Source organism: Adiantum capillus-veneris, chromosome 12 (assembly GCF_014529385.1).
Source record: "Adiantum capillus-veneris isolate H3 chromosome 12, ASM1452938v2, whole genome shotgun sequence".
Lineage (NCBI taxonomy): Eukaryota > Viridiplantae > Streptophyta > Polypodiopsida > Polypodiales > Pteridaceae > Adiantum > Adiantum capillus-veneris.
In genome coordinates, this window is record NC_140942.1 from 142,834,651 (window position 1) to 142,848,829 (window position 14,179).

At 46.1% G+C, this 14,179-nt stretch overlaps 2 pseudogenes; one reads left to right on the forward strand and one right to left on the reverse strand.

Moving 5' to 3' along the window:
• The first annotated feature begins 440 nt into the window (after positions 1–440).
• On the forward strand, positions 441–1,448 carry LOC147446619 (uncharacterized; annotated as a pseudogene).
• Positions 1,449–10,512: 9,064 nt separating this feature from the next.
• LOC147446620 (uncharacterized) lies at positions 10,513–13,291 on the reverse strand (annotated as a pseudogene).
• Between the last annotated feature and the right edge of the window lie 888 nt (positions 13,292–14,179).

Consider the following 14,179-nt stretch of genomic DNA (forward strand, 5'->3'; position numbering starts at 1 on the left):
TTGTTTTGCGGTAATGGCCCGCGGTAAACACCACGATCTCGCATAGTGCATGTGCCAATCACAGCGGCATCAATGGAGGAGATCGAAGAAGATGCTCAGTCAGAAGCCGCTGAGGTGATGCAAGACGAGCATCAAGCTGCTACACTCTATGGGGTGCATGCAGAGAACCTACAAAATGAAACGGAGGACATTTGTTTAAACGGAGAGCTCTTTGCGAGGATGAGAGAGAGGCCTCTTAAAGCCATAAATATTGTATTTGAACAATCTAGCTCCGTTTTATAATGTATATTGTATTCACGTGGCTTTTTTTCCATTTCTATCTATATGCGTCATTGTATTTAATGGTCATTGCGTCCCCTCTCTCTCTTTCTCTACTTGTCCATGTTTTCTTCTCCATTCGTTCGATATTAAGTTTAAATGTTCGTGTGTTTAATGCAGGTATGGATGATGTGGAGTTTCTTTCTTCTTTGTCACCCTAGCAGAGACAGTGGTACGTGGAGCGTTATCACTCTAGCACACCATCGCACGTTCCTGCTCCGGCCACGTCTCCCTCTATTTTGAAGCATTCAGCGTGCTCCGAAGCTTCGTTGTCGACGAGACTATCTTCACACTCGTCTAGGCACCGGCGCTCTAGTAGTGGTGGCGGCGGTTGTTGTGGGGATGCTGCCACCGATGCCTTGACACCGCCTCGTGTTCGACGAGGCTCTTTACCCTTCCCTTCTTTGCCCGCCTCGACACCAGCCACGGCATCACCATCTACACCAGGTTTTGCACGGCTGACGCCCGTTCCTAGCGGTTACACACCACTAGATACTCCTCCTGGAGTCACTCCAGTCGAGACTCCTCGCTTCGGGGCCCAGACTCCAGTGGAGACACCTGACGTCCATACCCCCGACGACACGCCACAATAGACCCCTACTAGGACACACAGGTTCACGCATCACCGGCGAGAGGGCTTGTCTTACTCCGTCGACTTCAGCGGCGGCATCATCTTGGATGATCTTGGATGATGAAAGCCAAGAAGATGATCTCGTGCATGCGTGTCTTTTCTCTCAGGTGTTTAGACACTATATACTAAACACCTAGAGTGAAGTACCAAGTGATTTAAAAGACAGAGTCATCAGGATGTTTCATGACGAGTTTTCCATTCCAACATGGGATGACCGCTTCAATGAATACGTGATGAGATTCGAATGTGTGAATACTACAAGCACAAGCGTTCTGAAGTGCAAAAATCAATTAAGCATGGGTGGAACAGACCAGATTAGAAGAATGCAAAGAAATCAGGGCGCGAGAATCTCGATAAGTAGAAGCAACAAAAGAATGCAGCCACAGCACGAGTAGAGGTAGGAAGCTCACACCACTTGAGGAGTGGCGGGTGGGTATCATTTGAAGCCGATTTTGTAAGTGTTTTTGCTTTGCTCTTTAGCTTTGATAGTTTAGGGTAAATTATAACATAATGGATTCTTTGTATGTTTTGACAGTGGTCGATGACAGGACATGACCCCACACCATACGAGCGCGAGTACATAGGAAGGGCTTAAACGCTCTGATGGACATTCTGAGTTCTCGCGGTGACATGGTTAGTATTACGGTTTACTACTTTCTATTTGTTGTATTGTTTTATAAATTATATGTTTATACTTACAGAAAGTTTTCTTATTGTCTTTTTTTGCAGAATCCGACAGATACGCCGCTTGGAGGCGATGAGGCATCTGATTAAACGACGTCAGTCTAGCCGTAGCTAGATAGCATTAGTTTCCTTTTGTCAAAGCATATGTATTATGAGATGACGTTTATACATCTTTTTGAAAACCATTTATATTTTTTCAATAATGACAATGGTGTTGTAACTATTATATTTGCAAAGTTGAACAATAAAGTGATTTTACTTATGATGTGTAGAATTGTCATTGATTTACTTCCATCAATTTACTTTTGTCAGTTCTGTATCTTTATTCTGCAAACAATACTATGGATGATGGAGTTAATGGTTATATTGTCTTGTGGGTGACTACTTTGGGTCTATATCTAAGCTTGCACTTTCTTTCAAAGGTGAATCAATTATTGAAACATTCAATATGGTAATTGATGGGTGGCAGGGCCGAAACTTGTTTCTCTCAGGCATCGCTATAACCGTCGCTATATAAAGCTTTGCAGCGTCTCTATAAATGTCGCTATAGGTGGCGTGTAAACGTTGCTATGATCATGGCTATATAGCGACGGCTATAGCGATGCTTATAGAGACCATTATAGCGACACTCATTGCGACGTTCCCATATCGACGCTTTTAGCGACGGTCTTAGCGACGTCGGGGAGTATGAAAACCCAATGTATTTCCGTCGCTAACAGCGTCATAAGTGCACACAACCTCTTGTAATGAAGTGATTGGGAGAAATCACATTATGCACAAATATGTGCCTTGCAATCATATATGAACCACAAATCCTACAATCCTTAAAGAAAGGAGGCAGTATAGTTTATCACAAGGACATATAATATAGAAACTCGGTGACTATCTCCAATTACGTTGTGATCACAGGACATGCTCAAATGAAGCAACAAGATTAAAGCAACAATGTCACCCACCTGAATACATCAAAGCTAATAGCTCGAAAAAAAAATCATATATATCTCTTGCCAAACAAGATCGGCACATGGAGAAACCTAGATGTAGCATCTTATGGACTTACGAGTCACAAGTCTATAAGGTGAACCATAGGCAAGCCGAATCATGTGAGATCATGTGGCCCAAATAAACAAGATCGTCTTGTGCCAAGAAGGCCAAAACTATCCACACACATCCCACACCAACCATGACAATGGTCAGCCCTTCGATATCTATAGGTGCGAAGATGGAGCATCCTCAAATGGATCTACACAATTTCACATGCCACAAGAATAGACCACTCCAATTGTACCTCAAGTGGGCTGATGGATAAACCATGAAATCAAGACATCCCTCCACAATGGTTGGCAAAACCATGAGTTCTCAATGGGCCAATATATTAAGGTGGTTGAGATTATCATTATACCCCAATCAGCTGTTAAAGATCTGCATTATAATCTCCCCACCAATCAATGCATGTCCATCATCCTAAACTGCCTCAATCTTAGCCATATGAATAGCAGTCCCTCTACTAACTACAGGTCCAAGAAAAAGTTTCATACTTTAGACCAAAGAACTCTTCATCTATCAGTGTAGCCTCTGATTGCCAAGGCTTTGCGTGTGTGTATGTGTGTGTGAATAAAAACTACTTGCCCTCTTTCATGAACTTGTAAGTTTTAAGAAAAATTAAATTAAAATGCTTTGATATGAACTATAATATACCCTCTGCTAACGGGTGCATGTGATATGCTACATACCTACAAGGTGCACTGTCGGGGTCATAAATAAGTGACTAGAGAGCTTGGTACTCTTCATCCACTAGCCTTGATTGAGAGATTCTCATGAATGACAAAGATACGTAATGAAAGAATCTCGTCTAAATTGGTCATAGAAAAGGCAAGGAAAGCATAAATGAGGATGATCAAATAGTTAGCTTATAATGTCACCGGCCAGTACATGCACCGGATCACATTTAGTCGGCTAGAAGAGGAGAAGAGGAGTGCTCAGGATCTACAAGGTTGGGCTACGTAGAATATGCACATATTGATAGATAGTGGAAGCGCAAGGCGATCAATGTGGGTTTTTCAAAGAGGATTAATTACGTATGCTGGATAGAAGTTTACTTATTGTTTTACATTTTTTAAGTTTACTTTTTGTTTACATTTTTAAAAGATACCTATACTGCAAATATAGCATGTACAAATAGGGGTGCTTATAATAAGCTCTTGAACCCACTTGATACAGGAGAATTTTTATGAGCAACCGCTAGAAGTGATTGGGAGCAATCACATTATGCACAAAATATATGCCATGCAATCATATATGAACCACAAATCCTACACTCCTTAAAGAGAGGAGGCAGTATAGTTTATCACAAGGACATATAATATAGAAGCTCAGTGGCTTTCACCAACTACAAATCTACGTTACAAAGACTTTGTGATCACAGGACATGCTCAAATGACACAATAACATTAAAGCAACAATATCACCCACCTGAATACATCGGAGCTCAATAGGTCAAAAAAAGCTCTACAGACGCCCCTCCGCTGCGCCCCACTAGATCGACTTCCTGCAATGAGCATCTGACAGTATACTCACGTGAGACAATCGTTGGCATGATTAGGCAGCCTAATGTAACAAGATAATTGATATCGCGTACCATTTTATATATGACATTTCGAAAGTCATGCACGCAGCTGCAGCTAGCTGTCAGATTGCATTAATATTGTGAAAGCCCCATCCCTCGGAATTGGCCTCTCTCTCTCTCTCTCTCTCTCTCTCTCTCTCTCTCTCTCTCTCTCTCTCTCTCTCTCTCTCTGGGGCTGATATAAGCTGGAAGGCAAGAATTAATCGTCTGTGCCCTGTACAGAATTAATGTTAATATGTTGTTAGACAGTATTTCGATACAGTAGTATAAACACGAGTTACTAGCGTTCATGCATGTACGGGGCTGACGAGAAATTAAGGTTGCTTGGGACAGTACTTATTAAGAAAGACGACATTCCAAATATGTTTTGTGCACACATGATCAGCTGCCAAAGTACACATGACGCTGCTTCCCGCTACATAATGAACAGAAATAAACAATATCGATGTCCGTAAAAGAATGTCGATGATAATGCCGATGCCGATAGTGATGAGAATATTGTGCTCAAGTAAAGCCTGCCGTGGCTGATTCATCTCTCGCGAACGGTGGCTGCATGTGACTGTACACCTCGAATGATCACCAACCGTTTGATATTGGGGCAGCATTCAAATTAATAGGCAGGTGCGGTGCGCCTTCCTGCAGAGAGGATTGTTATTACTTACTTGGTCATATATGTGAAGCAAATAGGAACTGATGCTAATAACAACTAATCTAACAAAGTAAATAATGAGAGAGAGAGAGAGAGAGAGAGAGACTGCAGTGTAGCAAGGAAGTAAAGCTAACCTGTATTGATAGAATGAAATAAGAACTTGCACACTCTTCAACATAACAAAGGTGCATTTATATACATTAGGCAAGGGGAGCCTTATTGGGTAAGTGCTAGGATGAAGGGACGTTGCCTACATTAGGGGGAGATGATTTAGGGGGTGGGTGAGATGATTGAGGCACTGAGTGAGCACCGTTAATAGTGGTAAGATATTTCACATCCCCCCGTAACGGTTAACACCTCATTACATGGGAGAATCCCCCCCTTAAGGAGGTGTGCAAGCAATAGGCACAAGTGACAAATTTCGACATGTTGTAGTTTGGGTCGTAGCAGGTACTGATTTGGTGAGAAAATCTGCCCAATTGTGAGCAGTGGGCACATATTGCAACTTTAAAAAACCATTGGCGACCAATTCCTTGATGAAGTGATAACTGATTTTGATGTGCTTTAGTTTGTTGGAGAAACTTGGGGAAGCAGCCAGAGCAATTGCAGATTGGTTGTCGCAGTAGAGGGTTATGGCTTCTTCCGAGATAGGATATGGAAGTTGAAATTCGTGAATGAGCTTAGAAATCCAGAGAGCTTCCCTGGAAGCAAGAGCAGCAGCTACATATTCGGCTTCAGTCGATGAAGAGGCAATTGAAGATTGTCGTTTCGTTTGCCAGGATATTGGGGCACCTGAAAGAGAGAATATATAGCCACCTGTGGAGAAGCAGCGGGGATCATCCCCTGCCCAATTGGCATCGACATAGCCACTCAGAGAGATAGGTATGGTGGCATCATAAGCATAAGTGAGAGCATAGTGCTTAGTGGTCAGGAGATAGCGAAGTGTGCGTTTTGCAGCTTGCTTGTGTGTTTTGCATGGCTGTGACATAGCGCGAGATAATATATGGCCGGTGTAGCAGAGATCAAAGCGAGTGCAGGATATCAGATAACGAAGCTGACCACAAAACTTGGGATAATGAAGAGAAGGCCAATAGAGCTCATCAGCGGGAGAGTAGGCATGAAATTCAGGTGCTAAGTTGTGTTTGAGAGGAAGGGGGCTGAATTCAGGAGAACAAGTGCTCATGCCATAATAAGTGAGAAGCTCTTCAATGTATTTTACCTGGGTGAGTTTGATCCACTTTCCATAGGGGTCGCGAAGCACTTGAATGCCGAGAAAATACGTCATTGGTCCCATGTCACTGACAGGGAATTCTTGTTGGAGACAGTCGATGGCGCGCAATACCATGATTTCAGTGGTGCCGATGAGTGGGATATCATCCACAAATAATCCCAGAATGGCGAGGCCATCATTTGTACGCCAGATGAAGATATTGAAGTCGACACTGAGTCGCTCCCAACCACATGCAATGAGATAATTGTGTATGCGTGTATACCATTCACGTGCAGACTGTTTGAGGCCGTATATAGGCTTATTTAGCTTGCAAACATAGTCAGGATAATATGGATTTGCAAAGTGAGGGGGTTGGGTCATGTAAACAAGCTCGTAGAGCAAGTCGTGCAAAAAAGCTATTTTAATGTCAAGGTGATGTAGGGGAAAATTATACTTTGCAGCTATAGCGACTAAAAGTCTAAATGCAGTTAGGCCTAGAACAGGGGAGTATGTATCAAAATAGTCTACACCATACCTCTGTGTATAGCCGCGGGTGACAAGTCTGGCTTTGTAACGCTCAATTCTGCCATCCGGGAAGTACTTTTTCTTCAATAGCCATTTGCATGTGACTATATTGTGATGCTCTGGCGGTGGAACAAGATCCCAAGTATGGGCTTCTTCGAGTGTCTGAAGCTCAGCTTCAATTGCTTTGTGCCATAAATCTCCCTCACTGGATGAGAGGGCATCGACGACCGAGATTGGTAGAATATCTTCTACCGGAGCGGGTGGGGTGGTCGATTGAAGTTCTTCTTGGAGAACAACCAAGAAGCTTGTAGCAGCGTAAATATCTGCTAATGACCTTGTGCGGATGCGACTGCTAGAAGCTGATTGATCAAGGTGTTGTGCTGATGGTGATGAATCCGACGAGGTGCAGGTATTAGGAGATGTCTCCGAGGTTGATGTAAGTGGCTCGACCTCGTCGATCCCCGATGGAATAGGTTGATTTGAGGGTGGGCATGAGAATCCTCCACTGGCGAGGGAACCGATGTCGAAGTGGTAGGTGTGTGATAGGATGACGCAGAGCGAGATGGCTCTCGGGTAGGGGTTGCCAGCAAGGAGGGAGCAGGTAGGGGCATTGAGCTCTTGCGGGCGGTTTGGTATGTCCGAACCATAATGGGCGAGGTTGGGGTTTGCAAGGCGGGTGGCCGATGGTGGGAAACGCTGCCAAGGGTGATGTTATTTTCTGTGTTGCGAGCTGGAAAAGTAGCTGATGATGGCGCAGCAGGGACAGACGATCGTGTGATGCCGCGAGGGGATGGGGAAGGTGGATAGGCCCCTAAGGGACGCTTAAGGTGGAGCAATCCATGCTGTGGCAAGCTGCCGTTGTTGGGGGTTGTGAGGAGGCCTGGCGACGCTGCAGGCGGATGTGGCACAGGTGGGGATGGCTGCGCAGAAAAACCGTACTGAGGTGAGGGGCTTGGTGGGCTGGAGGATGGAGGGTATGCAGCTGCAAGAGGAGGATATTGTGTTGAAGGGTATTGGCGTGGAGGACCAAGTTGCGCAGAGTTTGGGGTGTGTGGAATTCCAGCAGGGAGGTGTGAAGAAGGCTCGGGATGCAGTGTGTGTGCATAGCGCATGTGAGAGGGAGGGGCTAATAGGGGCGCTGGACTCTCCAGATGGCGGCATGCAGGTATGTTGCTATTTGAGGAGGGTGGTGAGGGGGTAAGATTGGAGTCATGTGGGATTTTACTCGGAGAAGGGAAGCGAGACAAGAAATGAGCGGGATAGCGAGCCGGTTGGTGGATTTCATGCGGAGGAGAGTAAGTATTGGAGGGAGAAGGGCCTTGGAGGATGAAATCCTCATCAAAAATGACGGTTCTGGCATGAATGAATTTGTGGAGCTCGGGTTGATGGAGGCGATAAGCTTTGACTCCAAGGCGATCTCTGTAGCCGACGAAGATGGTGCGGGTGGCTCTTGGTGATAACTTGGAGATGGGGTTGGTTTCGAGAGGATAGGCTATGCTACCAAAAATGCGAAGATGGCCAAGGCTCGGCGGGTTGCCATACCATAGAGCGTATGGCGTGGTATTTGGATTTTGAGATGACGGGATTCGATTCTGTACATAGCATGCGGTGGCCGTAGCTTCTTCCCAGTAATTGTCTGCTAGACTGGCTTGAATGAGCATGGCTCGAGCAGCATCAAAAATGGTGCGATTCTTACGCTCGGCCCGACCGTTTTGCTGAGGGTGAGCAGGGATGGTATATTCATGACGAATACCCGCCGTGTAGCAGATATCCCGAAACTGATGGGATGTGTATTCCCCGCCATTGTCGGTGCGGAGGACCTTGATTTTCCGATCATGCTGGTTTTCAGCCAGTGCTTTGAAGCGGCTAAAATATGTGATTGTTGAAGCTTTATCAGGCATGTAATAGACAGCTGTGAACTTGGAGTAGTCATCAATAAAAGTGAGCATATAAAGGTTGCCAGTGAGTGATTTGACAGGCAAGGGGCCACAGACATCAGAATGAATGAGATCAAGCGGTGCGGAAGCGCGTGATGATGATGTAGGAAAAGGTGCATGATGTGATTTGGCAAAAATGCATCCTTCACAGAGGGGGATGGGAGTGAGATGCTTGGGTAAACCGAGGGCAAGCTGGCAGTGTGTGAGCTGATGTAAAACATGTTGAGAAATGTGACCTAGTCTATAGTGCCATTTGAGGGTGGTGTCGTGTGGGGAAGATTGTGCAGAAGATGCAAGAGCATGTGCAGGAGATGAATAACCTAGAGGGTAGAGTCGCCCAACCTGGGGTACCTGAAGATTGATATGCCGGCCATTGACATCTCGGGCTTGTATGTTGCAACCATTTTTTGTGAATTTAATGGTAATACCTGAAGAGGTTAGCTCGCTAACAGAAATAAGATTTTTCTTTAAGCCAGGTACATAATAAACTTTAGATATAGTAGTGCGTAGGCCATTGGGAAGATTGATGGTGGCATCGCCATAGGCTGTAGCAAGTTGGAGGCTATTATCTCCGAGACAGACTTCTAGGGGAGTGTGGAGATAGGTTAAATTTGAAAGCCAATGAAATTGATAGGTCATATGGTGGGTGGCACCAGTGTCAAGTAGCCAGAGATCAGGGGATGAACTATGGAGAGTAGCGGCATATAATTGCATAGGATAAGAAGGGTTATTCTCATATGTAGATATATCAGCATAATGAGCTTGGCCATGAGAAGAGGGTGAAGACAGAAGGGGTCTGGCCCCCCCTTGAGGGTATGAAGGATAAAATTGAGAATATGCAACAGGAAGCCGAAAATTACCTTGATTACGGGGTTGCCGACAATCCTTTGCAATATGACCAAACCGATGGCAATTGGTGCATTGCTTCGGGCTTGAATGATGTTTCTTTCCATGGTTGTGGTGCTGACGAGGAGCGCCAGAGTGGTTGAATGTCTTCTTGCCGGGGTGAGGTTTGTGAGGTTTAGCCATAGTGACTAATGCCGTAGACTTTTGCGAGCCGTTGGTGTGGTCGCGAAGGGTTTCTTCTTGTTGAATCTTTGCTACTAGATTTTGTAGCTGTAGATTTTCCGTCGTGGCTTGGGTGGTGATGAAGGCCCTCCATGATGCGGGAAGGGAGGCCAACAAGAGCATGGAATGCAGCTCTTCAGGGATTGCTAGCCCTGATATGAGTACTTCGTCTAGAAGTATCTGCCAAGTTTCTAAGAACTTGGATGAGGACTGACCTTCATGCATAGTGGTGTTTACCAGTTTCTTGATCACGGAAACTTGGTAAACGAGGTCGGTATGCTCGTAGTTCTTCTCAAAGAACTTCCAAATAGCATTGGCGGTGGTGAGCTTCTTCACCATTTGGACTTGCCGGTCTTGGCAGAGGAGAATAAGCTCCATCTTGGCACTATTATTTTTACTTTGCCAAGCATTGTAGACATCGGAGATGCCAATAGGATCCTTGTCTTTGGGTTTGTCGGGTTGAGCTTCGACGCTCGACGTAATTTTCCAGAGTTGAAACTGTGTAAGGTAAAGCTCCATTCGTATCTTCCATACTTGGTAATTCGTGCCGTTGAGTTTGTCGATGCGGCAGAGGACATGGAGGATGACTCGGCCATCGTGCAAGGCTCCGGATTCCTTGACGTGAACGAGCAAACCTTCGAGTGCTTGGAAGATAATAGAGAGGGGCTCTATGTGCTAGCTAAGACAAAGATGCAAGGGGCTAAGGCGAGTTCCTAAGCTCTATGAAGCTCTGATACCATGTGAAGCAAATAGGAACTGATGCTAATAACAATTAATCTAACAAAGTAAATAATGAGAGAGAGAGAGAGAGAGACTCCAGTGTAGCAAGGAAGTAAAGCTAACTTGTATTGATAGGCACTTGCACACTTTTCAACATAACAAAGGTGCCTTTATATACATTAGGCAAGGGGAGCCTTATTGGGTAAGTGCTAGGATGAAGGGACGTTGCCTACATTAGGGGGAGATGATTTAGGGGGTGGGTGAGATGATTCAGGCACTGAGTGAGCATGAGTGAGCACCGTTAATAGTGGTAAGATATTTCACAATATATACCCGATTAATAATGCCAAAGATCTGCCTCCCAATATTGCTGCAATCCATTGTAGTCGGTATCGTTAAGGCTATCCTGAATAATGCTACAGGAAGTGGCGCAGTTGCAGGACGAGCTGCCGCAGGCTGCGGGGATCAAACAGGTACTGTAGTGTCCAGCATCATATTCATGTATCCTCGGAGGGCTTAGAGTCATTGCATGGGCCATACATGAATTATTGCTAGCACTTGTACAGAAAAGCGAAGACCCGACGCCGGCCTGCTGCAGGTCGAACATATGATTGACGTCTACGATATTGACGGCACTACCATTGTCGTCAACTACACCCGCCTTCGCAGCAACGTCAGCTTCTGACCCCGAAAACGCTCGGCAGGCCGACAGCTGTTGCGCCTGCTTAATTGAGACAGGATTTGAGGTGGCTGACGAAGTTAGTACTGTAGTCGCGTCTGCGCCTGAGATTATACGGCCGGAGGCATTGAACTTAGAATCTGCACCAGTACTAGCTGCTGCTATAGAATGGAATATTCCTGGCAGGGGCCCCTTCGCACCACCAATGCAGGCCTCGGCCAGTTGGGACGGGTCGGCAAGGGAAAATCCAGTAGCAGCAGCAGGCGAATGGGCGACTGCAGAATTCTTGAAGCGCTTCCTCCCGTTTCTGCTTAGAGGCCCGTTATGGGTTTTATTCGATTCGTACTGGTCATAGCCGTTCAACGCTGAGGGCGAAGCAGCCGCGTAGGCAGCGGCAGCAGCTTGAATAGATCGGGGGCTGCGATCAGGAGGGTGAGGAGCCAGAGAGATTGCTTGGGGAAAGTTCAGAAGGGCCGCTTTGCCTTTGAGTGTAAAGGCAGCCACATCGACGTAAGCACGGGCCGCCATTGCTGGCGTGGGGAAAGAGCCCAGCCAAATGCGCGTCTTTTTCTTGGGCTCCCGGATTTCTGACACCCATTTGCCCCAGCTTCGCTGCCTCACGCCTCTGTACAAAATTGTTGCCCCTCTTCCAGCCCGCCCTGTACCAGTACTAGTGCTGCTGCTGCTGCTTTTGCTGTGGATGTCACTTTGCTGCTCCAAATTACCCTCTTGATCTGCCGCGGAGTAGCGAGGAGCTTGTAGTTTACTGTTGCTGCTCCCTCGACCTGCCTCTAGGGTTCCGTTGCCGTTACCAATTCCTGGCTGCAGGTACCTGTGCTGATCGTTATTGAAGCTTGATGGAGGAGGCACTGCAATTTGGTGGTGGGTGGGGACTGCACGTTGGACGTGCAGCATCATACAATTCCAAAGGCAATCTTCATCGCGATCTGGTGATAGGTCGAGCGCAGGCGCCCAATATGAGCTGATTCCCTCCATGAGAGTTATTCCTTATCACATGATATGAGCACTGAAAGCGTTGCGTCCATGCCCATGGAGGGGAGACCAGCACAAGACTTTCTGCTGGGGGATATTGGCATGGGAACCCACATGAACAGGCCTGCCTGCATTCGTTGACTGATGAAATTCGGACCAGGCTTATAAAAGTTTATTTTTTAATGCAGGGGATATGGACTGGAGACTGGACGAGTACTTATTTAGAGCTGAGTCGTGCCCAGGGGGAGCGAGGGGAGTAGGGGGAGGATGTTTACCATTCTATGAAAATCCTAAAATGAATGCACGAAACATACTTATCACTTTGAAAAACGAGGGGCTAAGCGAAGGTTACGGGAGATCTGTTTCGTTCTTCATGGTAGGGCTTCTGAGCCAATGAGAACAAGCTGGCATGTGCAGTCATCTTTTCTGTGCTTGCGGAACGAAACTGGGTGCGACCCTGTGCATCCCCCTTCCCCCAATGTTGCTAGTCGTGATGGGCCTACGTAGTTCAGTCGAGGCGGCCGAGGCGCGTACTGGTGCAGAGAGACACCATGACCACCCCCAGTGGTCCCTAGACTGGCAATATTTTATGGAATTGCGGTCGCGACTTCACAGTCACTTTACAAAATTAACATTTCCGAACTCCAGAGTGAGAAAGTGTGTCGAAGCCTGAACGGCCCTGAACGTGTTTAAGAACTTTAAGGTGACCTTGTACTGTGTCTATGTGCGAGAGAGACCCAGAGAGAGAGAGAGTGAGAGAGAGAGAGATAACTCATAAATAGAGAGAGATTATCGTGTGCACCTCTTTTTATCCACCGAAATCAAGCAGGCAGAGTAGAGTCCGTTCGCTGCTGGCTTCATTCCACCGGCCATAACAGCACCAGCCGTTGGCCCGTTGGCCTCTAATTAGGAGGAGATAAGCATTTCGCAGCGCCGGCCAGCAATCACGAGTCATATTGGCGTGCGTGTGAAAGGAAGGCCCAGGGACTCGACAGGGAGATATAGAGAAGACGTCTCCTGAGTCTGCTGCAGCGGAGGGGGGTGCATTTCGCCCACTCTCCAATCGTGCGAGTGTGCGCGAGAGTTTTGGGCATGCACAGAAACTCTCTCTCTCTCTCTCTCTCTCTCTCTCTCTCTCTCGTAGCTCGTTTAGCATCAAACTGGACACCAGGATTAGTGATGAAGTGAACCAACTCCTAAAATGAGGAGAGCGTGTGGATGAGAGAGAGAGAGAGAGAGAGAGAGAGAGAGAGCAGGGAAGATCATAATATGAGACCCTCGGGCCTCCGCCCTCGGCCTCCATCCACAGACTAGGCTATGAGATAAAAGTTTATAAAGCCAAATAACCATGTAAAAGACAAGACGGTACGCTAACGTCTTGAAGCGAGGAGCTACGTTCATGCACTCTAAACTCTCTAAAGTTTAATTATCCCAAGAGTCGGGATGATTTGATAGGTGGCTTATCTCCAACCATGGATGGGCGTCGGTGATTTTAATTATTAATCCCAGCCCTATATCCCTATCATTCGATCAAGAACAAGAATTACCTTTGTCACCAAAGTTTCAAAGTTCAAACACAAGATGGGCTTCCCTTGGGACTATTCGACACCCCCCTTGTGACGTTGTCGTGATGCTTTGCATCCACAAGGGGAAACTCAAATTGGAGACAAGGTTTTTAACTTTAGCACTTTAGCCAATTCCATAATTTGAATTGGCTTGACAACCTTCTTGCCCAAATTTGACCCAGCCATTTTCCATTTTGAACAGGCTTTGGATAAAGCAAACCTATCTTTTTCCGAACCCTCACACACACACACACACACACACACACACACATATATATATATATATATATATATATGCTTGAAGAAAAGATTTGTCACATAGGTCTTGAGGCATATTGCTATTGTTCCAATACAGTAACGTACTATGGCATTCAAAGTTTCTATTCTCCCCTCGTCCTGCTACAAATGGAAACGTCGCGAGCCCTGTAAAATAGCAAAAATAATATACTACAAGCCATGAAACGAACAAATCTGCATATCGCAAATCACACAACGCATAATCCAAGTTGTACACGAGCAGAGAGAGAGAAAGAGAGCGTGATAGAACGAGAGAGCACGTGCAGGCGCACCTCCT